Below are 24,172 nucleotides of genomic sequence, written 5' to 3'. Positions count from 1 at the left end.
AATAGAGAATATAGAGAAATGGTCAACTGATCACAAGAGCCACTTCTATCAGCATAGGACAAAGTGGCAAATACTTTGTAAAATGTCACAGGGAGCATATAATTAAGCCAGTAATGGCAGTCTCTGTTAGCTTTGTCTATAATTATTCTTTATTTCTTAACATAAACAAATTAGCTTTAATAGTATGTCAGCTGGTGTTTTCAGTCTCCACAGGACTTCTAATTTGTAGGTTTTTCCATTGCTGATTAATCAAAACTGTCCAGAAAATGTGCTCTCAACCCCATGCATCTGCCTCTCTGGTGCTCTTCCAGCCTCTGAATATCTACTATTTTCCTTTCTTCACACTGGGACACTTTATCTGTTTGGTTTTAAAGAGATAATTTTACTTTCTAAGAATAGATGTAACATGGTGTCAAACATGTGGTCGAACTCCAGGATATTAGTATAATTTTGCAAAGTTCATGCATGTTTAAGGTAACAGCGTTCCTCAACTGCTTTAAGAAAATGATAGACAGGACATTTCATAATTTAAAAATATTTTCCCTGTCAACTATTTTAAAATACTGAGTTGTTACTTGGCATCTAAACATAATTAAGGTAGATGTCATACATATCTACAAATATGAAAAAGCCTTTCAAGTGAGAGACAGGAACAGCTGAATACATTCCCATCTATGAAATTGGGTGGACTTTAAGCATTGCATTCTTGCAGAGCATCATGGTGTTAGTCATCTTTCGAACTGCTGCCACCACTGTCTATCAAAGTGGGTCATCACACACAGGCTGCCATGGCTGATATGTGGCAATGGAGGAACTAAGAGATATGTAACTCTCTGGCTGATCCACCCTCATTCCTCCTGTATCCAATGCAGAGCTACTATTTTGTTGCTATTTTTGTTAAATAACATGGAACTTAAAAGGACTACCTAAGCAAAACAATTTTGACAATGATTTCAACAAATTATTTCACCACTGGCATTAGTCCCTTATTCTAGATCAGTATGAGCCATCCCCTATTTAGAAATATGCACTCTAATCTAAATAAAATTTAATTTTTTAATCTCTGGATAATCTTTAAAATGGGATTTCAGTGTCTCATTATACATCTGCACCAAGTGGCTCACCAGAGCTGGTCAATCTTCTCATACATTTCTAAAACTTTTCTTCCCCTTATTGACCTATACCCTCTATACAAAGGACTGGCTTTAAGATTTCTTGGGTTTTCCCAAATTTTGAAAGTCTACATTTTTATGTTATTGTAACTTTTAATGGAACATCTATAATAATTTGTAATTGTGCACTTTAAAAAAAATTCTGATCATTAGAGAAACACAAGTAAAAACTACTATGAGGTACCAACTCATACCAGTCAAAATCAGCATCATTAACAAGTTAACAGGAGAAGGATCAAGATGGCAGAGGAGTAAGACTTCACACTCACTTTGTCCCACAGACACATCAAAAAAAAAAAAAAAATCTACATGTACGACGATTCACACAGAACATCTACTAAACACTGGAAGAAGAGCATAAACCTCGAAAAAGGGCAAGAAACCCTCAGCATAACTGGGTAGAACAAAAGAAAAAAGAGAAGGAATCAGGATGGAATTAGCATTAATAGGAGGGAGCTGTGAAAGAGAAAAGAAACCCACATCCTGGGAAGCTACCTAAACAACAGGGAGATCAGCTGAGACAGAGGGACCTCAAAGTCACCAAGAAAAGCACAGCAGCTCGACTGAGGAGGGCAAAGCAGAATGAGAGCTGCACAGATCATCTGCACCACCACCCCAGACAGCCTGAGATGCTCAGGTGGGGGCTGGGCACTGAGACTGAGGCTCTAGAGGTCAGTTCTGGGAAGAAGACTAGGGTTGGCTGTGTGGAGACAGCCTGAGGGGCTATAGATTGGTGTGCCATGGATTGAGGAGTGGAATGCCATGGGATGAGGAGCACAGTGCCACAGCCAAGGGAACCCGGGAGGAGGTTTGGGCCCACAGGAGAAGCAAGGTGCCATTGTTGGGGAGGGCAAGAGGAAGAGGGGCAGACCACTGTAGGAATCTCCTGTGCACACGTGGGCTCTCAAAGGGCAGGGCACCTCTGATGCAGGCTATGGGTAGCGAGAGGCCACGTGCTCAGGCTGCAGGAGACCAGGCACTTCTTATGCAGGCTAAGGGCAGAAGGGGGCTAAATACGACGTGGTACTTCTTGCATGATCTACAGGCTGCAGGGACAAACCATATAAAATCAGTCATCTCAGAAACCAGAGGGAGACATAGCCTGCCACCACTAAGGGTCTGTGAACAGGCTCCACCTGCTGCCCCAGTCACCTCAGAGGTCAGCAAAAAATGGGCACTGCAACTAAGCACCAATCGTTGTTGCTCTCACTCCCCTGGGAGCACACCCACCCTGCTGCCACCCCTGCCAAACACTCCAAGCAGTGCCCACACACATGATCACTGTCCCTTCCCAGGACCCTGCAACTAGGAACAGCCTGTGCAGCACCTCCTCTGTGGGCTAAGCAGAATGGGGTGCTTCTTGTGTGGTCTACAGGTGGCAGGGGCAAACCACAACAGTTATCTCTGACTCCAGAGGTGGGCATGGCCTGCCACCACTAGGGGTCTGTGAACAGGCACCTCTTGTGGCCCCCATCACCTGAGATGGCACCACAGAGGAGGGCATTATGACCAAAAACCACCTGATGTTGCTCTCACTCCCCTGGGAACTCACACACCCTGCCACTGCCAAATGCTCTGGGCACCTCTTAAATCTGCCTAAGGCTCATTACCACTTCCTAGAGCTCCTCAACTAGGAATGGCCTGTGCCACCTTCCTGCAGGTCCTTGATACTGTAAAGAGCCCAGCAACCAGGAACTGACTAATAGCCCTACCTATTGCCTCCTTCTCCCTGGAAACACACTCAGCACCCTGGGGATAACAGCCTGCTCACACCCAAGAAAGAGACATCAAATATCCAAACTCCCATGCAAAAAATAAATAGTAACCCCCCACAAAATACAAAGGGGTGTTCTTTCCCAGAAGTAGTCCTCCAAGACTACAGTTTGGTTTCCCTAAACTCGCAGAAAAATAAAAATATAAGAAAGATGAAGAATCTCAGGTACCATTCCTAGTTAAAAGAATGGGAGTATTCACAAGAAGCAGAAAACAATGAAACACACCTCTGCAGTAGGACAGATACTTAATTCAAAGGGAGATAGTGAAAATACTGAAGGAATTAAGTGCAAATATAAAGGAATTAAGAGCAGATATAAACAGTAATGCAAATTACTTTAGAAAGGAACAAGAAAATATAAGGAGGAACCAGAAAAATTGAAAAATTCATTTGCAGAGACACAAACTGAGCTAAAGGCACTAAAGAGCAGAATGAATGATGCAGAGGAACGAATCAGTGACTTAGAAGATAGAATAGTGGAAATCACCCAGTCAGGACATCAGAGAGAAAACCAAATGAAAAAACACGAGAGCAACATAAGCGATCTATGGGATAATATAAAGCAGGCCAATCTATGCATAATAGGAATTCCAGAAGGAGAAGAGAAAGAACAGAGGGTTCAAAATATATCTAAAGAAATTATGACTGAAAACTTTCCAAATCCAAAGAAAATGGATACCAAGATATAGGAAGCACAGAGAGCCCTAAACAAGGTGAACCCAAACAAGCACATGCCAAGACATATTGTAATAAAAATGGCAAAAGTTAAAGACAGAGGATTCTAAAGGCAGCAAGAGAAACACAAAGCATTAATTATAAGGGAACCCCCATAATGCTATCAACTGATTTCTCTACAGAAACACGGCAGGCCAGAAGAAAGTGGCAAGATATATTCAAAGCTCTAAAAGGGAAAAGTTTGCAGCCTAGAATACTCCACCCAGCAAGGATATCATTTAAAATAGAAGGAGAAATAATGAATTTCTGCAACAAACACAAGCTAAAAGAGTACAGCAATACTAAACCCATTCTAAAAGAAATACTTAAAGGGCTTCTCTAAATAAAAAATAACTAAGAAGAAATAGCATGGAGGAAATCACAATTGGAGAGCAATCACTTAGATAAGCCAGTAGACAGATCTAAAAGGGGAAAAAACAAAAAACAAAAAAAAAATTACATTAAAAGTGATGATAAACACAAGGAACAGCAAAAAGACAAACATGAAGATGGTAAAAAAGGACTTCAAATCAGAATGTGGGGAATGAAAGTAAGAAAATCTAGATTTTTTTTTAAGAATGTGTTTCAACCTTATGACTATCAGGCTAAAACAAGCAGATGATATAGGAAGGGGTTAACATGCTTAAAAAAACAGGGCAACCACAAATCAAAACCAAATATGACATTCACAAAAACTAAAAAGAAAAGTATACAAACTAAAATAAATGGAAATCATCCAAACAAAAGAAGAAAGGAAGAAAGGAAAAACAGAATCAACTGGAAAACAAGGTTTAAAATTGCAATAAATACATATTTATCGATAATTACCTTAAATGTCAATGGACTGAATGCTCCAGTCAAAAGACACAGAGAGGAATACTGGATAAAAAAGCAAAAGCCTTCAATATGTTGTCTACAAAAGACTCACCTTAGGGAAAAAGACACATTTAGATTTAAAGTGAGGGGATGGGAAAAGATATTTCATGCCAATGGACAAGACAGGAAAGCAGGAGTTTGCAATACTCATATCAGACAAAATAGACTTTTTTTTTTTGTCTTTTTGCCTTTTCTAGGGCCGCTCCCATGGCATATGGAGGTTCCCAGGCTAAGGGTCCAATTGGAGCTGTAGCTGCCAGCCTATGCCAGAGCCACGGCAATCTGGGATCCGAGCCTCATCTGCAACCTACACCACAGCTCACGGCAATGCCGGATCCTTAACCCACTGAGCAAGGCCAGGGATCGAACCTGCAACCTCATGGTTCCTCGTCAGATTAGTTAACCACTGCACCACGATGGGAACTCCAAAATAGACTTTAAACTGAAGGCCACAAACAAAGACAAAGAAGGACACTATATAATGGTAAAAGTATCCATTCAAGAAGAGGATATTACAATCATCAATATATATGCCCTTAAAATAGGACCACTCAGATACCTCCAACAAATACTAACAGAAATAAAAGGACAACAATGGACAAATCCTCCAGACAGAAAATCAATAAAACAACTAAATAACACAACAGAAAAGTTAGACTTAATTGACATTTTTACATCCAAAAAATATCAGAATATACATTCTTCTCAAGTGCACATGGGATACTCTCAAGGATTGACCACATACTAGGGCACAAAACTAACCTCAACAAATTTAAGAGTATAGAAATTATTTCAAGTATCTTTTCTGACCACAATGGCATGAAACTAGAAATCAACCACAGGAGAAGAAATGAGAAAAAAATTGACTACAGGGAGACTAAACAACATTCTACTAAAAAAAACAATGGTTCAGTGAGGAAATCAAAAATAATATTAATGAATACCTCAAGACAAATAATAATGAAGACACAACCATTCAAAATCTGTGGGATACCACAAAAGCAGTGCTTAGAGGGAAATTCACAGCAATAAAGGCCTTCCTCAAAAAGAAGAAAAATCTCAAATTGACAACTTAACCTACCACTGAAATGAATTAGAAAAATAAGAACAAACAAAATCTAAAGTCAGCAGAAAGAAGAAAATCATAAAGGTCAGAGAGGAAATCAATAAAATAGAAATTTAAAAAACAATAGAAAAGATAAATAACACCAAGAGCTGATTCTTTGAAAAGGTAAACAAAATTGGCAAACCTCTTGCCAGACTCACCAAGAAGATGAGAGAAAAAACCCAAATAAACAAGATAAGAAATGAAAAAGAAGAATTCACAATGGATACTGAAGAAATACAAAAAAAGAAAATAAGAGAATACTATGCAAAATTATATGCCAAAATGATATATTTGACAACCTAGAAGAAATGGACAACTTTCTAGAGACTTATAGCCAGCCAAAACTGAATCAAGAAGAAAGAGATCAAGTGAACACACTGATCACCAGAAATGAAATTGAAGATGTCATAAAAATACTCCCTACAAACAAAATCCAGGACCAGAGGGCTTCACAGGTGAATTCTACCAAACATACAAAGAGTAACTTATATTCATCTTCCTTCAACTTTTCTAAGAGGTTGAAGAAGAAGGAACACTCCCAAAGACATTCTATGATGCCACCATCACCCTAATTCCAAAATCAGACAAAGATACTACCAAAAAAGAAAATTATAGGCCAGTATCTTTGATGAATATAGATGTAAAAATTCTCAACAAAATTTTAGCCAATGGAATCCAAGAACATATAAAAAAGATCATACACCACAACCAAGTGAGACTCATCCCAGGTTCACAAGGATGGTTCAACATATGCAAATCAATCAATGTCATACACCACATTAACAAAAGAAAAGTTAACAACCACATGATCGTCTCAATAGATGCAGAAAAAGGATTTGACAAAGTGCAACATCCATTCATGATAAAAACTCTTACCAAAGTGGGTATAGAGGGAATATACTTTAACATAATAAAAGCCATTTATGACAAACCCACAGCAAATATAATATTCAATGGAGAAAAGCTGAAAGCCTGCCCACTAAAATCTGGAACAAGACCAGGATGCTCACTCTCACCACTGTTATTCAACATAGTACTGGAAGTCCTAGCCACAGTAGTTAGACAAACAAAAGAAATAAAAGTATCCAAATTGGAGGAGAAGAGGTAAAATTGTCACTGTATGCAGATGACATGATACTATACATAGAAAACCCTAAGGGTCCACACAGAAACTACTTGAACTGATCAACAAATTCAGCAAAGCAGCAGGATATAAGATTAACATTCAGAAATCAGTCACATTTCTGTATACTAACAATAAAATATTAGAAAAGTAATTTTAAAATTTCACCCAAAAAATTAAATACCTGGAATAAACCTGACCAAGGAGGTGAAAGACTTATATGCTGAGAACTCTAAAACCTTAAATCAGGGAAATTAAAAAGGATTCAAAGAAATGGAAAAATATTCCATGCTCCTGGGTTGAAAAAGTTAATATCGTAAAAACGGCCATATTACCCAAAGCAATCTACAGATTCAATGCAATCCCTATCAAATTACCTTGACATTTGTCATAGAACTAGATAAAACAATACAAAAATATATACGGAACCATAAAAGAGCCTGAATTGCCAAAGCAATCCTGAGTAACAAAAACCAAGTAGGAGGCATAACCCTCCCAGACTTCAGGCAATATTACAAAGCCACAGTAATCAAGACAGCGTGGTACTGGTACCAAAGCAGACATACAGATCAATGGAACAGAATAGAGAACCCAGAAAAAAACCCAGACACCTATGGTTAACCAATCTTCGAAAAAGGAAGCAAGAATATAAAATGGGGGAAAGACAGTCTCTTCAGCAAGCATTGCTGGGAAACCTGGAGAGCTACATGTAAATCAATGAAACTAGAACACACCCTCACACCACGCACCAAAATAAACTCAAAATGGCTTAAAGACTTAAACATAAGACAAGACATGATTAAACTCATAGAAGAGAACATAGGCAAAACATTCTCTGACATCAATCATACAAAGTTTTCCCTGGTCAGTCTCCCAAGGCAATAGAAATAAAAACAAAAATAAACCAATGGGACCTAATCAAACTGACAAGCTTTTGCACAGCAAAGGCTTTATATATATATATATATATATAAAGACTACCTAAGAAATGGGAGAACATAGTTTCAAATGATTTTCAACTGAAAAGGGCTTAATCTCTAAAATATACAACTTATATAACTCAATATCAAAAACACCAAGAACCCAATTGAAAAATGGGCAAAAGACCTTAAGAGACATTTCTCCAAAGATATAAAGATGACCAAGAAACACATGAAAAAAATGCTCAACATCACTGATTATTAGAGAAATGAAAATCAAAACTACAATGAGATACCACCTCATACCAGTCAGAATGGCCATCATTAATAAGCCCACAAGTAACAAATACTGGAGGGGGTATGAAGAAAAGAGGTCCTTCCTACACTGTTGGTGACAATGTAAATTGGTACAACCACTATAGAAAACAGTATGGAGGTACCTCAGAATACTAAATATAAACTACCATATGATACAGCAACCCCACTCCTGGGCATATATCCAGACAAAACTTTCATTCAAAAAGATATATGCACCCCTATGTTCATCACAGCATTATTCACAGTAGCCAAGACATGGAAACAGCTTAAATGTCCATCAACAGATGAATGGATTAAGATATGTTACATATATACAATGGAATACTCTTCAGCCATAAATAAGGACAAAATAATGCCATGATATAACACTGATGCAACTAGAGATTCTCACATTAAATCAGAAAGATAAAGACAAATGTATATCAGATCACCTATATGTGAAATCTAAAATATGGCCAGATGATCTTATCTACAAAACAGAGACAGATCATGGCCATGGAGAGCAGACTTGTGGTTTCCTGGTTTCCAGGATGGGGAGGGCGGTGGGGGGGGGGGGCAATGGGATGGATGGGGAGTTTGGGGTTTGTGGGGAGCCAAGGAGATACAGGAGGCCAAGGAAGGGAACTAGCCTGACAGCACATTTCCGAAGGCAGGGTTCCTAACCGAGGAAAAAAGCCTACCCACCGGCACAGGGCAGATTTAGAAATAGGGAAAAGGGCTTACCCGGTGGCACAGTTCCGAGGGAAAGTTCTAAAAATAATGAGGCTCATCTGCTAACCCAACAACAACGGCAACAATAACAAAATGAAGGCTTTGCACAATAGTGCAAGAATAAAAATTGCTTCTTGGAAAATTCAGTCTTTCCTGTTATTTACTTATTATTCAGCCTTTTCTGTTATTTGTTATTTTTTGTTATTGAAAATTGGAACAACAAAAATTGGAATAGTAATAAAATAATAAGAGTTTCACCTTGGTGAAATTCCCCCTATTCAGATCTAATGTAAGCAAAAACAAAGTGTTCATTGGTTTGTTACAAGTAAGAATAGGTTTTAGAGTTAGGTAATTGTGGAGTGTACAATAGGTTAGAATAGGTTAGACATATATCATTCTTGATTGAAAAATATAATCTTAGTTTTAATAAGTTTTGTAGGGGGCTTTTAAGTTTTATGAAGTTAAGTTGGTTTGATATAAAAAATATTTTCTCATACTGTCCCCTGACCATAACACTTTGAAGTTAGTACCCCAAGTTTTTTAATCTAAAAAATTAGTTTTTGTAAATGTTAAATTCTTGTGCTTGCGACCTTTCTAGTTGTTAAAGATTAGCTTAAAACAATAACGGGTGGCGCTTGCTAAGAGTAACCACAAGACATTTTATACTGAATTGCCTTATTTTCATATAATGATTTTTCCACATAATGTTTTGTACCCATTATAATTTTACATGGTGCATTGTATCTGTTAGTTTTAATTAAAATTCTTAGAACACAATGTATATCTACTGTACCATGTAGTCTAAAGTTTAACCTTTGAGAATATGATCTAAGCACTGTGACGTAAGCTACAACTAAGCTGTCTATATAAACTGTTACCTATGCTAATAAAATTTGATCAGTCCAGCACCCTGAAAGAAGGGACAAAGAGGCTGTCTCCGTGTGCTTTGCTGACACTGTCCATCCCTGGAGGGAATACCCTGGCTGCTGGAGCTGGACTCCGGCAGGGGTTGGTGGATGCAAACTGTTACATTTGGAATGGATGGGCAATGGGGTCCTACTTTACAGCAAAGGGAACTGTGCATGACTGTGTCACTTTGCTGTACAACAGAAATTGAAGAAACACTATAAATCAACTACACTTTAAGTAAACAAAATACAAAATAGGAAAGTTCCCTTTGTAACTCAGCAGTAATGAGCCCAACTAGCATCCATGATGATGCAGGTTTGATCCCTGGTCTCACTCAGTGGGTTAAGGATCCAGTGTTGCCAGTGAGTTGTGGTGTAGGTTGCAGACCCTGCTCAGATCCCACTTTGCTATTGCTGTAGCTGTGGCGTAGGTCAGCAGCTGTACCTCCAATTTGACCCCTAGCCTGAGAACTTCTGTATGCTGCACGAGAAAAAAATAAAATGTACTAAAAAGTAAAAAATAAAATTAAATTTAAAAATAGATTAAGTGGAAAAAATTCTCGGAAAATGGTGGTGTAGAGGTAATACTTTTTCTTAAAGACTTTCACAGTATTTATACTTCATGACGAGCAGTATCTTTTGCAAACCCAGTTTTCTGCCATAAATAAAGGGGGTGTTATTTCTCTGGGAAAAATCCCCACTTAAAAAAATCATTTTGGGGACAAACAAAGTGTCATGGAGAGGAAAATTATGTTTGAGCGAAGCCAATGAAAAGTATAATCATAGTAAGCAGTGTCTTCCTTAGGCAAGCATGTCAGAGAGACACCTCTTTTATACGTGGGTAGCACCATGGCAACAAATAACTCACACGAATATTCCAATGTCTGTCTTTATTCCTTTATATATTCATTTATGAGAAATTAGAGGTCCCATTCTAAGTCACAAAGACCTATTGTTTTAGGGGCATCTCTATTTTTCAGTAATCTTTCAAAAACTGCAAGTCTTGGCTAGTTTATTTCAGAATCATGAAGATCAACTTGGCAGAGTATCTATAACAATGCCTTTTAATACTCCAGGGTATCTCAATTCCTTTAAAATGTAATGACCTTCTTCCATGCTCTTCCACCTCTTAGCTATATTCATTCAGATATGATCCTAGAATATGTGCATATTTTAACTCCACTGGATTGGCTTCTACAATGACAAAGGAACCAGTAAACCTGGTTTAAATCATTGAAATCATTAAAGGTCAACAAGAAGAAAAAACTTCAAAGTAGGGAGACCCTATGTAAATGCTAAGATTTTTCAGAATCTGGTGTTGTTCACTGCCAGTCTCCTTTTCTCAGGCAACTGCTTTGTATGCTGTATGAGTGACAGCTCATGGAGGAGAAACACACACTTCCCTCCTAAACTTACTAGCCTTCAAATCAAACTTTTTAAATAAATGAGAATTTTTTTAATGCATCCATATCTTCTTCAGTAATATTTTAATTCAATATCTTGGGAGGCTTATTGCCTTTTCTTCCATAACTGCATTTTCATGACTTCTTTCTAGTCCAGGGGAAGAGCTTAGTGTCAGCAATAAAATATTAAAAAGTCCCTCTGTCTCCATTTCACATTAAACTAGAGAACAAAGATAACTGCCATCTATTTTCTACTTGGTATCCGGTAAAGAAGATGTTTAAATTTAAATAAAATATGCAATACTGGGTGTTATAGTATCAAAACGCTAAAGGTTTTATAGATATGGGGCAAAATTTATCATTTCAACTATCAATTTACTATAGATTTCCACATACTTTTGACTTACAATGGTAGATGATAATTTCAACCACCATTCTAAATGGGCAGGTGATGTTTATTTTTTATAGATCAAATTTGCAATTTTTTTTATTCACCTGGCCTTTTCGAAACCTCGACTATTACCCAAAGGACACTTCAGTGCAAAGAGATATTTAAACTAAAGATAGTATTCCTCAGATTTGTTTGCCAATTTTGTTTCCTCAGCCCACAGTGATTTCCAGTAGTCTTTTTTTTTTTTTTTTTTGTCTTTTTTTTAGGGCCATGCCCATGGCACATGGAGGTTCCCAAGCTAGCGGTCAAATCAGAGTTCTAGCCACTGGCCTACACCACAGCCACAGCCACACCAGATCCAAGGTACATCTGGGACATACACCACAGCTCATGGCAACACCAGATCTTTAACCCACTGAGCTAGGCCAGGGATCAAACCTACATTCTCATGGATTCTAGTCAGGTTTGCTAACCACTAAGCCACAACAGGAACTCCCTCCAATAATCTTGATAGTGAAGCCATGTTGACTTAGGAAGTCTCCTCTTTAAATATCTAAATCCAAAAGTTATTTGGCTCATTACAATTATGAACTACTTTTGAAAGGATAAATAATATGACAAAGGAAAAGTTCCTACCTGACAGGATGAGGAAATAGAAAACCTTTTGTGTTTTTCATTGGAAAGAGATATGGAAGGGATAAGACTCAGGGAATTATGATCCTTGGATCTCCTGGGAGAGCCCATGCTGGGAAAGAATTCTGGGGCACTGTCAGATTTTCAAGCTGGTGATAAACATCTTTACAATATGGCACAGAAATAAGAGCTCCCTGGACAGAAATGGGTGTAGATAGGTGGTTCTAGAAGATGGAAGCCAATTTCTCTGATCTCCTGTATCAAGTTAAAAGAACTCAGAGTATCTCAAATGTTCATGGGTGGTTATAGAAGCTCTTTCACCATAATCAAGGACAACAGTGGCATTGGAACAGAGAGACAAAGAAGAAACTCAAAGGCTTGATTAGATGGTGCTGCAGCCAGACTTCAAGGGTTAAACCATGCTTTCAAGAACACAGTGGAGAAAGCCACCATGCCTTGCCTGTGACAAAAGAGTATGCTAGATCTTATATAAGCCCAGGTTTTGCTGCAGTAGCTATAGTCAAAGTCAGCCAGAGCCTGAACAGAAGATTAACATGTCCCCCTTCTTTACCACTATAGTGAAGTTTTTCCACCAGCTTCCTCCACAAGTTGGGAGGCACAAAGATGAGAGACCAGAACAAACGTAGAGAACAGTTTACCCGAAGAATGTGAAGTTAAATTGGAGCAGACCGATGAGGGCCAAAAGACAGTGAACCTCCAATTAGCAAGTTTCCCTCTCTCTTCTCCTATCAGCAGGAACAGAGGCTTAGGCATAGATAAGAAGGTACATTTTTGCACATTGTGCTATGTAAATTATGCTCAATTTTTCTAGAATTCTATCTTCATATCAGCCTGTATTTATGAATGTTTATATTAGATGTGACAACTGTATCTCCCTCAATGGTACCTATTATGTCAGTCTGCACACAATCACCTCTCATTAGTCAGCAAATCCACTCAATTCTTCTGATATCATTCTTTTTAAATCTGCCCAGTTTCCTTCATTACCACTACCACTCATATGGATAATTTCACAAGATTCCTAATTGGTCTTCATCTCTCTGCCTCTGTTGTTTTTTTTCAGTTCCATTCATAGCCAACACAACCCCAGGCCTCTGTTCAATTCTTTATACACTGCATCTAAAATAATCTCGCAAAATACAAATCTGTTCCATTATCACCCTGCTTGAAATCCAATGGGTTTCAGCTTTCCCGAAGATAAATCCAAGCATGTTTAAATAGTGTATCAGCCAGGGTCTTAATGGGAATGATATGGCTCGCTCAAATTAGCATCATCTCAGGAAGATTTTATCAATGACTTATTTAGATAGTTCAGGGTGTGATGTAAAGAAACCGTAAGGAATAATTTAATGGGATATGGCTAAGCTAGAATCACACCTTTCGGAATCTCTTTCACTGTTTGGTTTGAGTTGACATAAAGGGAAATGTATTCTGAAATTTGGGAGGGAGAATGAAACAGTAGCTATTGCAATCTGATGGCAGGTGTTTTAGAGTGATAAAGGACAGATACAGAGATACAGATGGGTCCCAACTTGTCCTTGCTCCAGGTCCATCTCTTCTTCCCAACTGCACCCCCAGGGTCATGGTTAGACAGACTTCCCCCCCAACCCTCCTGATCACCCCAGTACAATAGCTGAATATGACTAGCATCCCAGGTTGCCTGACAAGCTTCAATTTCTCCACCTGTAGCATTGCTTCAGAAGGGCCAATTAATGATTTCTCACTGATCTTCTAACTCTCCCTATGAATCATTATTTCCCCAGCATCTCCTATGATTGTGAAAAGTCTTGTTCCTATTTTTAAAAATCCCTTCTTTCATAATACGCATAGCAGTTCTGCTTTCCTGACTTTGCAGAGCATGTAGGAATCTGGGATTATTGTGTCCTCAGGGTAAGGAGAGAAGACAATCAGGTAGAAGAAGCCTTCTTTAGATCAGGAGGGACTTTCAGCTATGGGGAAAAAAAAAAAAAAAAAAAAAACTACTTTAAAGCTACTTTATGGGAAGGACAATAGGGAAATACTGTGTCCCTGAGTCTTTTTTGTTACTTTCCTAAGGGACAGTCTTTACACATAATGTTCTTTCTCATGTGCTATTTTTTTCTTTTTTTCTTCTCCTTCACTTAGACAATTCTAAGTTATCTTTCAGGTATAAACTTGAACATCCCTTCGCTATAGAGACATCACTGGACCCCTTGGCTAAATTTTAAGTTCTTTGGCTGGCCTTTCATAACAACCTGTATTCTTCCTATCATATTTTATGTTACATTTTATTAATTACAGTCTTTACTGGTAAAACAAACTGTGTAATGGCAGAGACCATGTATATATATGGTTCCACATCATAACTCAAAATATAGCATTGTGCCAGGCACATAATAGACACTCAACATTTGTTAAATGAGGAAATGAATACGTGAATGAATGAGGACCATGTTTTTACTACTAAGCAGCTGAAGAAAATATCAAAGTATTTTTGAACTTGAAGAGTTTGAGTCTCAATCTCAAGAGTGAAGCCTTTAGCATAGAGTATTCCTGTCCTCTTGGCACAGAGGGATCACAATGTGTGTATAGAACCCATACCTGAGGATACTGTCACTTTCTGAGAGAGAAATAAGAAAGGGACAAATGAGGACCACTGTGTCTTTAACAGCCCAGGTCCAGGTTACATGGGAACTTCTACTTTCAAGTAGTACACTAAGGCTACTAGATGGATTGATCTGCAGAAATTATATGACTTGGATAGAGCACAAAAAGTAACTATCTGAAGGTACTAGAGAATGAAGATAACAGAGTCTGATGGAAAGGGCACACTCATTGGAATGGGGAACATGCGTGCTTCACAAGTATGCTTCCATCTTCTGTGGCCTTAACCTGGGACTAAGCATGGTACACATGGAACACACAGTGGTGGGAGGGGGTCACATGGAGAAATTCTCACTCTCTCTGGTCTGGTGAAATAGAAAAGTGAAGCAAGACAATGCAAGAAACTGTGGAAATTCCCAAGGAGTGAAAACAAAAAAGAGATCCCACAAATTTTCTCTTGTTATCTCCAACTGACCCTGAATATGTTCAAAGCTGAATAGACTCAAAACCCTAAATTAGAAACAAGAGCTCTCAATTGAGACCAAATCTGGTACCCATGCAGCAGAGCTTGTAGTTGAAATCCAAGAAAGCCAATTATCTTCTGAAAAGGAAAAGACCCTCATCACAGAAAAGTAATAGAATGTAGACTCTTCACAACATTCAAAATAATTTGAATACAATCCAGAATTATCCAACCTAAGAAAAACCAATAAAATAAAATGCATTGTCAGAAGAGAAGGAAAAAAATGTCAAGTCAAACTTAGAGATGAACCAATGCTGGAGCTAACATATAAGAATTTTTCAATGGCTCTTCTAATTATCATCAGTTAAATAAACTAAAAGTTTTGGTGAATGCAAACATCCGTGAATATACAGAAATGTGTCTAGGGCAATAAGAGATTGAAAACAAATTGTCTCAAGAACTTATTAGATGATATCAAGTGGTCTAATGTATCTATAATGATATACCAGAAGGATAAGAGAAAAAAATGGGACAGAAAAAAGTTTTTAAAAAAATGGCTGAAAACTTACATTTGAATAAATACAGAATTTTTTAAAAGAAGATTACAAACACAAAGAAGAATAAACACAAAGAACTTGTGATGAGGCTCATCATGGTCAAAATGATGAAAGCCAAAGGAGCAACTCTCAAAATAAGAAAATGTATTAAATATAGGGGACCAATGATTCAATTAATGACAAATTTCTCATCAGGAACTATGAAGAGTGAGAAAAACTCTCTCTGGTGCTTTTTTTGCCACACTAGGATTCTAGGATATCTTTATCCTAGATATAGAGAATATTTTCTTTGAAGAATAATGGCAAATTAAAGATTTTTGGATAAAAGAAGACTTATGACCAGTGTAGTTGCACTACAATAAACGCCAAGGAAAATATGCATGTATGGCACAATGGTATTGATGGAAACTTTCATCTTCTGAAAATAATAAAATCAAGAATTGAACTCTGCCAGCAACCCCAATGAGCAAGGAAATAGATTGTCCTAACATCTCCAGAGAAGACTACACTCCTGCTAATACTTTAATTTATGGCATATTAGTGAGATGATAAAGGAATGTTAAGCTACTAGTTTGTTAATTGGTTAGAACAGCAATAGAAAACTAGTAGAGGAGCTCTTAGATAAACAGTAATCTCACATGTTTTGAATGGAAAATTCTGGAGTAAGATCTAAACCAATTTTCGAAAGCTCCCCAAAGAACCGAGTCCCAGTTTTCTACAGCATAACCAGCCCAATGATGCTGCTTAGGGTATACTTTTCTTTCTTTCTTGATTTCTTCTGCCAAGGCCCCCATCTCTGGGTCTCTGGAAGCACACTCTAAAGTAACTTACCTGCAACCCAGGCTTTCTGTCAGGTGCTGCTTCAGGGGGGAACTAGGCTAAGGTCTAGAGAATGGTGCTACATAGGAGATCCTTAGGTTGGCAAATACCTCAGGTTAGGATCCTTGGTTGTTCTGCCTGAATGGTCAGCTGGCAATCAAGACCTCAGCATTGTTGGTAGGTGGGGTGGTGGTCACAGCTGGCTATAGTAACATCACAATTATTAACACATCTAATCCATGGTAGACTGGGACAAGTTATACGAAAGTGAAGAAATGGATTAAGAGATAGGGATAGCACTTGAAAGTTTTGGGGTCAATGGTAATTATACTGTTTCTAGAATTGGCTGCCTTTGCTTAACCACTTTTAGAGTCTTTCTTAAAAGAAAAAGACAGGTTTGGGTTATTTAACTCAATTCAAGGTATATTATGTCAGAAAGCCACATGGCAGCATTTAAGACGCTTTGCAAGCACAAGTGCAGGCAGAAGTCAAGCTCAGGCTTCAGTGGTGCTGATAGGACACTTAAAAGGAGAGTAAATGCACAGCCTGAGTAGAACTCCTGCATCACAACCAAGGCCCTAATCCAGAAAAAGTGGGACCTGGGTAAGATACGTTTGCATGAAAGAACCTGAGAAACTTGAACTGCCTAGGCCAGTAGTGGCAGGCTTCCCTTGCTGGGACACTTTGCAAAGACCTCACCTGAGGCAGGTGCCTCACATGATGAAGACTTTTCCACCTTGAGCTGCAGAAAAGTTTGCTCTGATGGTACTTTACCTCTCTTGTATGACTCTTTTTTGAAAACTGCAAGAAGCAGCTAACAATGTATCCTTGTCGTAACACAGGAAATTATAGGCATTGCTTTGTAAGAACTTTTAAATGGAGTGTAACTCTAAAAATATTCAATCACTACACTATCTACCTGAAACTAATATTATAAACTATATTTAAAAAATGAGCTAACATCAACATTCTGATTTTGTATGAACCAAAGAACATAGACCTTTGAAAGAAAGTTTTAATTGTTACATAAGCAGAGAAGTCAGGGAGAAAGCTAAATTTAAAAGTTTAGGTACTAGCATAATTTAAAATTATGTATAACCTAACATTGCATCTTCACTAACTTGAGTGTTTAATTCTTACAAGTACTTATTTAGTGTTTAGTTCTTAAAAAATTTTAGTCAGGAGATACTATTTTGATACTTTCAATGTGATCCCAATATTTGAATGAAGAACTTGAAGCCAAAAACCCCTCCCAACTACAAAAAACAGGTAGTCAATATTGGTTTTTTTACACTGCTAAAAAGCAGTTAAGAACAATTTATTACAGTTTTTAATGAGAGAAGATATTAGTTTAACAGGTTGTATTCCAACTGCCCATAGTTGCTTTGGACTCTAGGTACTTTAAATACACAGGTGGATTTCATTTTTTTGCAGATGAATATTCTCATTACCAGATGCAATAATATTGTGGAGTGTTGCCACAGAGTTATTGCTCCAGGCACAAATGAAGAGAATAGTCTTCAATCAGGCTTGGCCCCTGTGTTAATGGAGCACATTTAGCAAGTAAACCTTAGTAATTCTCATGTCAATAACAAATCAACGTTATTGAATGCAACATGGCAACATGTAAATAAGTGATGTGTAAATAAGCGATATGTAAATAAGTGATATGCCCATTTATGAGCTATGTGCCACAATGGAATGAAAAACTGTGCAGCTAGAAGAAAAGTTCAAATTCTATTCTTCATCTACAAGTTGTATGAACTTCAGCAAGTCAGTTTCTCTGAACTTGAGTTTCCTATTCCTAAACAATTACATTAAAAAATGCCTAACTCAGGTTATACTCTATAGCACATTTAAATATTGTGAAATATAAATCAAAGACAAAACCTTCTGCCAACACAGAAAACTTCTCACAAAAGTAGCATAGGAAGATTTTATTGCTGAATTAACATCAAGCCAGAATGTGATGTGCATTACATCAGTATGCTAGGAGACTGCAGAAATAGAAAGAAATCTTGCCCTTTTATGTAGCCAAGCAGATACAGCCCATTACACCCATGTGCTCAAGATGAGCAATAACTAGTCCTTAAATAAGATGACTTGACAGCACAAGTTGTTATGCATGGTTCCTCCTAAATTCACGTGGTAGTTATAGTGGCCTGTGTTTGCTCATTAGCTTTAGCCAAAGGAAAAATAAACTTCTCATATCTTTATAACGGGAGGTAGGTTTACAGCTTGGAGCAACAGATCTACTGAAGTTAGGCTCTGATCTTCTGACAGAGACTAGGAAATAGGGGTGTTATCCTCCTGGATGATTACATTTTTTTTCTTTTTGTCTTTGTAGGGCTGCACCTGAGGCATATGGAGGTTCCCAGGCTAGGGGTTGAATTGGAGCTGTAACCAATGGCCTATGCCACAGCCTCAGCAACTCAGGATCCTAGCTACATCTGCGACCTAACCACAGCTCATGGCAACGTGGGATCCTTAACCCACTGAGCAAGGCCAGAGATCTAACCTGCTTCCTCATGGATGCTAGTCAGATTAGTTTCCACTGAGCCACGATGGGAACTCTGATGATTACATTTTAAAGGACCGACTCCCTGGTCCTTGAAAAAGACATTCCTGGGAGAAATCTTTTTCTTGCCCCCCCACCTTTTTTTTTTTGCCTTTTCTAGGGCCACTCCTGTGGCATACGGAGGTTCCCAGGCTAGGGGTCTAATCAGAGCTGTAGCTACCAGTCTACACAGCAACGTGGGATCCGAGCCGTGTCTACAACCTACACCACGGCCCATGGCAACGCCAGATCCCTAACCCACTGAGCAAGGCCAGGAATCAAACCTGCAACGTCATGGTTCCTAGTGGGATTCGTTAACCACTGAGCCACAACGGGAACTCCCGAATCCTAACTATATTACATATTAAGTAAGCATATTTTTCACTTTTTACCAAAATTAAACCTGGCATGTTCAGTCTCCGAATATTTCCCATTTCTTCTGTCCTCTTAAGTAGCAGTAAAATAAATAAAACAAATTGTAAAGGCCCTCAATATGATAATTCATTCAAGTAATAAATATTACTCCAGATTAATGCATGAACAGAAACATAGGAATTTAACTACAATTTCAAGGACCAAAATATTGAACTACAGAGATTGAAGAGTACTCAGTGAGTCCACCTCAGGAGATTAAATAGTCAAAAAATATTTTTCTTTGCAATTTGCAGCACTCATAAGGTGATTAGGTAGACCATGTCAGCATTAAATGGCCATGAAGAGACACACTTGGGGGTTCTGGGACAATTTTTTCACTCTGGAAGGACATGCTTCACAGAGAGCATTAATGCTGTCATGGCACAGGGACCTACCTGTGTTTCTCACAACGCAGTCCCATGACCTCATGTTTGAGTGACAAACCCATCTTGGTCCAGTTTCAAAGTTCCTGGGGACGAAGGGAAAAAAAACAAAAAAAAACCCTATTGAGGTAGAAGTAAATTCCAGGGTGAGATAGGACTATAGCCAGTATAAAATCTTATTTTTATACCGATCCTCATTAACATCTGGAGAGGAAAAGCCGGGCCATCTGGCATTGTCAAGTTCAGCATTTGGAGGACAATTGCTGAGCATGACAGGTACCTCAACAAGCTGAATCCTGTCAGTCTGACAATTTGCTGGAGGCATGAAAATGTCAATTCAAATGAAGTTGCAGATTACGAATTCCTTAAAATGACAGGTAAATTCAAGCACATTGTGGAAAAAAAATATTATTTGACGATCTCTAGTTCACAAATACCTTAATAAACTGTAGTAACAAAGGAAAAATCATAGCCTTTAAAAAAAATAACACAATTAACAAGCATAAATGAAAGACTGACACCTCTGAGTAATAGATTATGTAGAAAAAATAAAGATCCAAGACTTAAACACCATAATTAACGAAGCATGATTTAATGTTCATTAAGTTCCTTTATGTAACAATTAGAGAGTATACACTCTTCATAAACATATATGAAATACATCTAAAAACTGCCCACCACAGCTTCTCAAAGCAAGTATCGGGGCACAATATCTTAAGACCACGTTCTCTGACTATGATGCAACAAAATGAGAAACAACCAAAGAATAATCCCTCAAAATATTTCATTTTTAAAAATCATAATTCATAGATCAGAGAAGAAAGTACAATGGAAGTAAAATAGGCCTCTGTGAAGATTGGTTAAGCAAAGAGATAAAACACAAATAAAATAAAAAATCAGCAAGGGAAACCAGCTAGAGATAAAACAGATTAAAATATAATAAAAATATAGATGTTGAGTAACACCCTTGGGACTTTTCAGATGAAACATGAAACTGGAATGCAAGGAGAGCAGAGTAAAAGGCAGACTACTCCAAATTGGTAGGTGGCAGTTTTAATAAGCAACAGAACTTACATATAAGGCTTGTCTCGTATAAGAGAAGCAAATCTCCACATCTACTCACTAGAATCTGAGTTTATATATAAGTTCTAATTGGGTTTAAAGACAACCCAGGTGGTCTCAATAACACCTTACTCTCTCAAGGTTACTTCTTGGAACCTGGGTCCCACTGTGGGAACAGTGAGCTGAACATACATCCTAGACAGGGGAGAGGATGAGGAGCCTCCAACTGCTGGGTCCAGTTCACATGACTTCCTCCAACAGCAGTCATCTATACTCTGATCAAGATGATGACTAAGATTAAACAGATAAATCACTCAAAATTTTTAAAAAGCTGACACTGTAGCAAAAGAAATAGAAAAGTTTTAAAGATAGTGAAATAACACCTTCCTCCTCCCCAAAATATTTGCAAGTACTTATTCTCAAATATTCAATATCATTATCAGGTTTTCTAATTTAAATTAAACAATTAACTTGTCTCCCTTAGCCTCTGTTGGGCTACACCCTGCAGGCCTACTAAGCATTATAACTGCCCCACCTGGTGAACAAAAAACATCCCAGAGACAGCCGCAGAAACAGCAGATGTTTATCAGATGGGGAAACTTACATGTCCAAAACAAATGGTCCTGACCCAACACCCAATCCACGTATGACAGCAAACAGGACATGATAACCATCTTCCCTAAAGGGGAGAGAAAGAGGCTACCTTTATAAGAATTGACATCAGGTTGACTCATCAGTTACCAGGGAAACCTGTGGGGGTGGGGAGGCAGGAGGGAAACAACCTAGGCAGTTACTGCTTAAGCCCTATAATTAGGAGAATTGGCTAGTCACGTGAGTGAGGCAGGGACTAGTCGAACAGGGGGTGTATAGGGAACAAAAGAATAGCTATCTCGAATAGCCTGACCATACAGCCTCAAAAGAAAAATGGAGTCGGTGGCAGCGAACATAAAACATATTTTGTTACAAACATATTTTGAAGGTAATTGCTTCTAAGTTAAAACATTAATAGCAATTTTCCATCTGGAGTCAAGCTTATCTATGACCAGAAATATTTCCATAAAAGCTATGGACAGAGAGGGACACATCTACTTGAACTCAGAGATACATCTCCAATAATCTATATAAAAATTAATTTTACACTGTAAAAGTGAAGAATCAAATGTAATAAAAGTGAGTTACAAGTAATTGATTAGTTTAGATACAGGTCCTAATTGGGTTCAAAGACATGATCAATCCAGGTGGTCTCAACAACACCTTACTCTCTCAAGATTACTTCTTTGAAACTGGGTACCACTTTTGGAGCAGTGGGCTGAACATATATCCTAGACAGGAGAGAGGGCTAATTTGAAAACTAGCACATCAGCTGACTGGGATTTGTGGGTCAGCTGAACATCTTAGCACCTTCTAAAGGCACTGCACCTTTGGGGATAAAACACCTTGCACTCTGCACTCTGAATGTCGGACTTATAAGTGGACATTGGAAAGGGGATTTTGCCTAGTCCCCTCTGATCACTGAAGCCTTGCAGATCCGCAGCCCCCAGATCCCCGTGTTTATATAGCTATACCATTTTATTAATCCATAACTGTTAAGAAGAAGCTTAATCTATTAAGGGATGAATCTGATAAACCAATGGACAGAAAACTATGATTGAAAAATATACTTCTCCCAGTTGATCCCTTAAAGCCAAGTGTAGTTCCCTTCCAATAGCATCAGCATCAGCATCACCTGGGAAATTGTGAGACATAGAAATTCCAGAGCTCTACTCTAGATTTACTAAATCAGAAACTCTAGGGGCAGAGCCCACAGTGTCGGTTTCAACAAGCCATCCAGGTTATTCTAAGGGACACTAGAGTTTGAGAAACACTTGCCTAAAGGTCGACTCCAAGAAGCAGCTACTAAAGATGTCTATAAAGATTGTCAAACAATATTGTTTTCTACAGTGTGCTTGAATTTATCTGTCATTTCAAGGAAAATGTAGTCTGCAACCTGATTTCAGTTATATTTTTCATGCCTCCAGCAAACTATCAGTCTGATAGCATGTAAGCTTGTTGAGGTCCCTATCATGCTCAACAATTTCCTCCAAATGCTAACACCCTGGCAATTCAGGGTGCCCCTGCTCTCCATCTCCAGATGTTAAAACACAAATGCCCAGGCCACCATGCCAGGAATTCTGATTTAATAGATCTGGAATAATCCCCTCAGCATGAGCATGTACCCTTGAGTGCACACTCACGCGCACAAGCACACACAAGCCCCCCACCCACCCACCCACCCACCCACACACACACACACACACCTCCTCCTAATATATAGGCAGGGTTGAATACCATTGCCCTCTGAAACCACTGCTACATAAAGGTAAAAGAATCCAAATGAATCTTCAACTGGTGAAACGTTTGAGGAACATTTAACTATTTCTGACGCTAAGTGCCTTTGCTGTTCTTCTGCATCCTGCCTCATCTCCTCTTCACTTTCCAAGACTAACCAGATTGGGGCAAAAAAAATGGAAGAGTAGAAATAATTAAGAGCACAAAGCTCCACACCACCATGTCTCATTTTTGTAACCCTTGTAAATGAATCCACACTTCAGGGAAATCATCAAACATGAGTCATTCATGGGAAGTAAAAAAAATTTTTTTTCAAAACCAAGATGCTGCCTATTGTACAGATTAACACACTTAGAGGACATTACTAGCAATATTACTGTAATAATTAGACTTGATCATATAAAATTTATCCCCACATGAGTGACTTTTACCCACTTAGACACAATCTTTTCTTTAAAATTCCATATTTATGGAGAATTACATGTCACTGTTCTTATCCCCAGGTTTGACCAAATAAATAAATAAGTAAATAAAAACCCTCAGTACGTGACAGTGAGGATGAGCAAGAATTTTTGAATTTTTTTTTTTAGGGCTGCACCAGTGGTATATGGAGGTCCCCAGGCTAGAGGTCAAATCAGAGCGGTAGCCGCCAGCCTGCACCACAGCCACAGCAACGGAGGGTCCAAGCCACATCTGAGACCTACACCACAGCTCACAGCAATGCTAGATCCTTAACCCACTGAGCAAGGCCAGGGATCAAACCCTCATCCTCATGGATGCTAGTCAGGTTTGTTAACCACTGAGCCACGACAGGAACTCCTGAATTTTTTTTTCTTTGTTTCTATCTCTCTTTTTTTTGGAATTTATTTTTCCAATTAGATCTGTTTTCTATTATTCATCAGAAATTGACTTCAGATCTTTCTCTAACATATAT

The 24,172-nt window shown here is 38.3% G+C and overlaps 2 protein-coding genes across 3 annotated transcripts in view; one reads left to right on the top strand and one right to left on the bottom strand.

Annotated features, from left to right (window-relative positions):
* The window catches only part of IPO11 (importin 11), an 820,387-nt gene that overhangs the window by 117,914 nt on the left and 678,301 nt on the right, over positions 1–24,172 (bottom strand). Inside the window, exon 30 of one of the 2 annotated variants that reach the window (XR_014831432.1) lies at positions 19,861–19,934. The gene's annotated coding sequence lies outside the window, so the exon portion shown is untranslated. Of the gene's footprint in view, positions 1–19,436; positions 19,935–24,172 lie in introns of those variants that run through there. The other variant, XR_014831435.1, reaches the window with a different exon arrangement.
* The window catches only part of LOC110257266 (uncharacterized), an 826,705-nt gene that overhangs the window by 656,283 nt on the left and 146,250 nt on the right, over positions 1–24,172 (top strand). The window lies entirely within an intron of this gene.

The sequence above is a fragment of the Sus scrofa genome, chromosome 16, assembly GCF_054392235.1.
Source record: "Sus scrofa isolate SSC_HxYL_T2T_F1_AM1 chromosome 16, Sscrofa_HxYL_maternal_Yorkshire_Landrace_v2.0, whole genome shotgun sequence".
NCBI classification, from domain to species: domain Eukaryota; kingdom Metazoa; phylum Chordata; class Mammalia; order Artiodactyla; family Suidae; genus Sus; species Sus scrofa.
The sequence above is the reverse complement of the archived record's forward strand: the minus strand, read 5'-3'. Positions and strand labels throughout refer to the sequence as shown.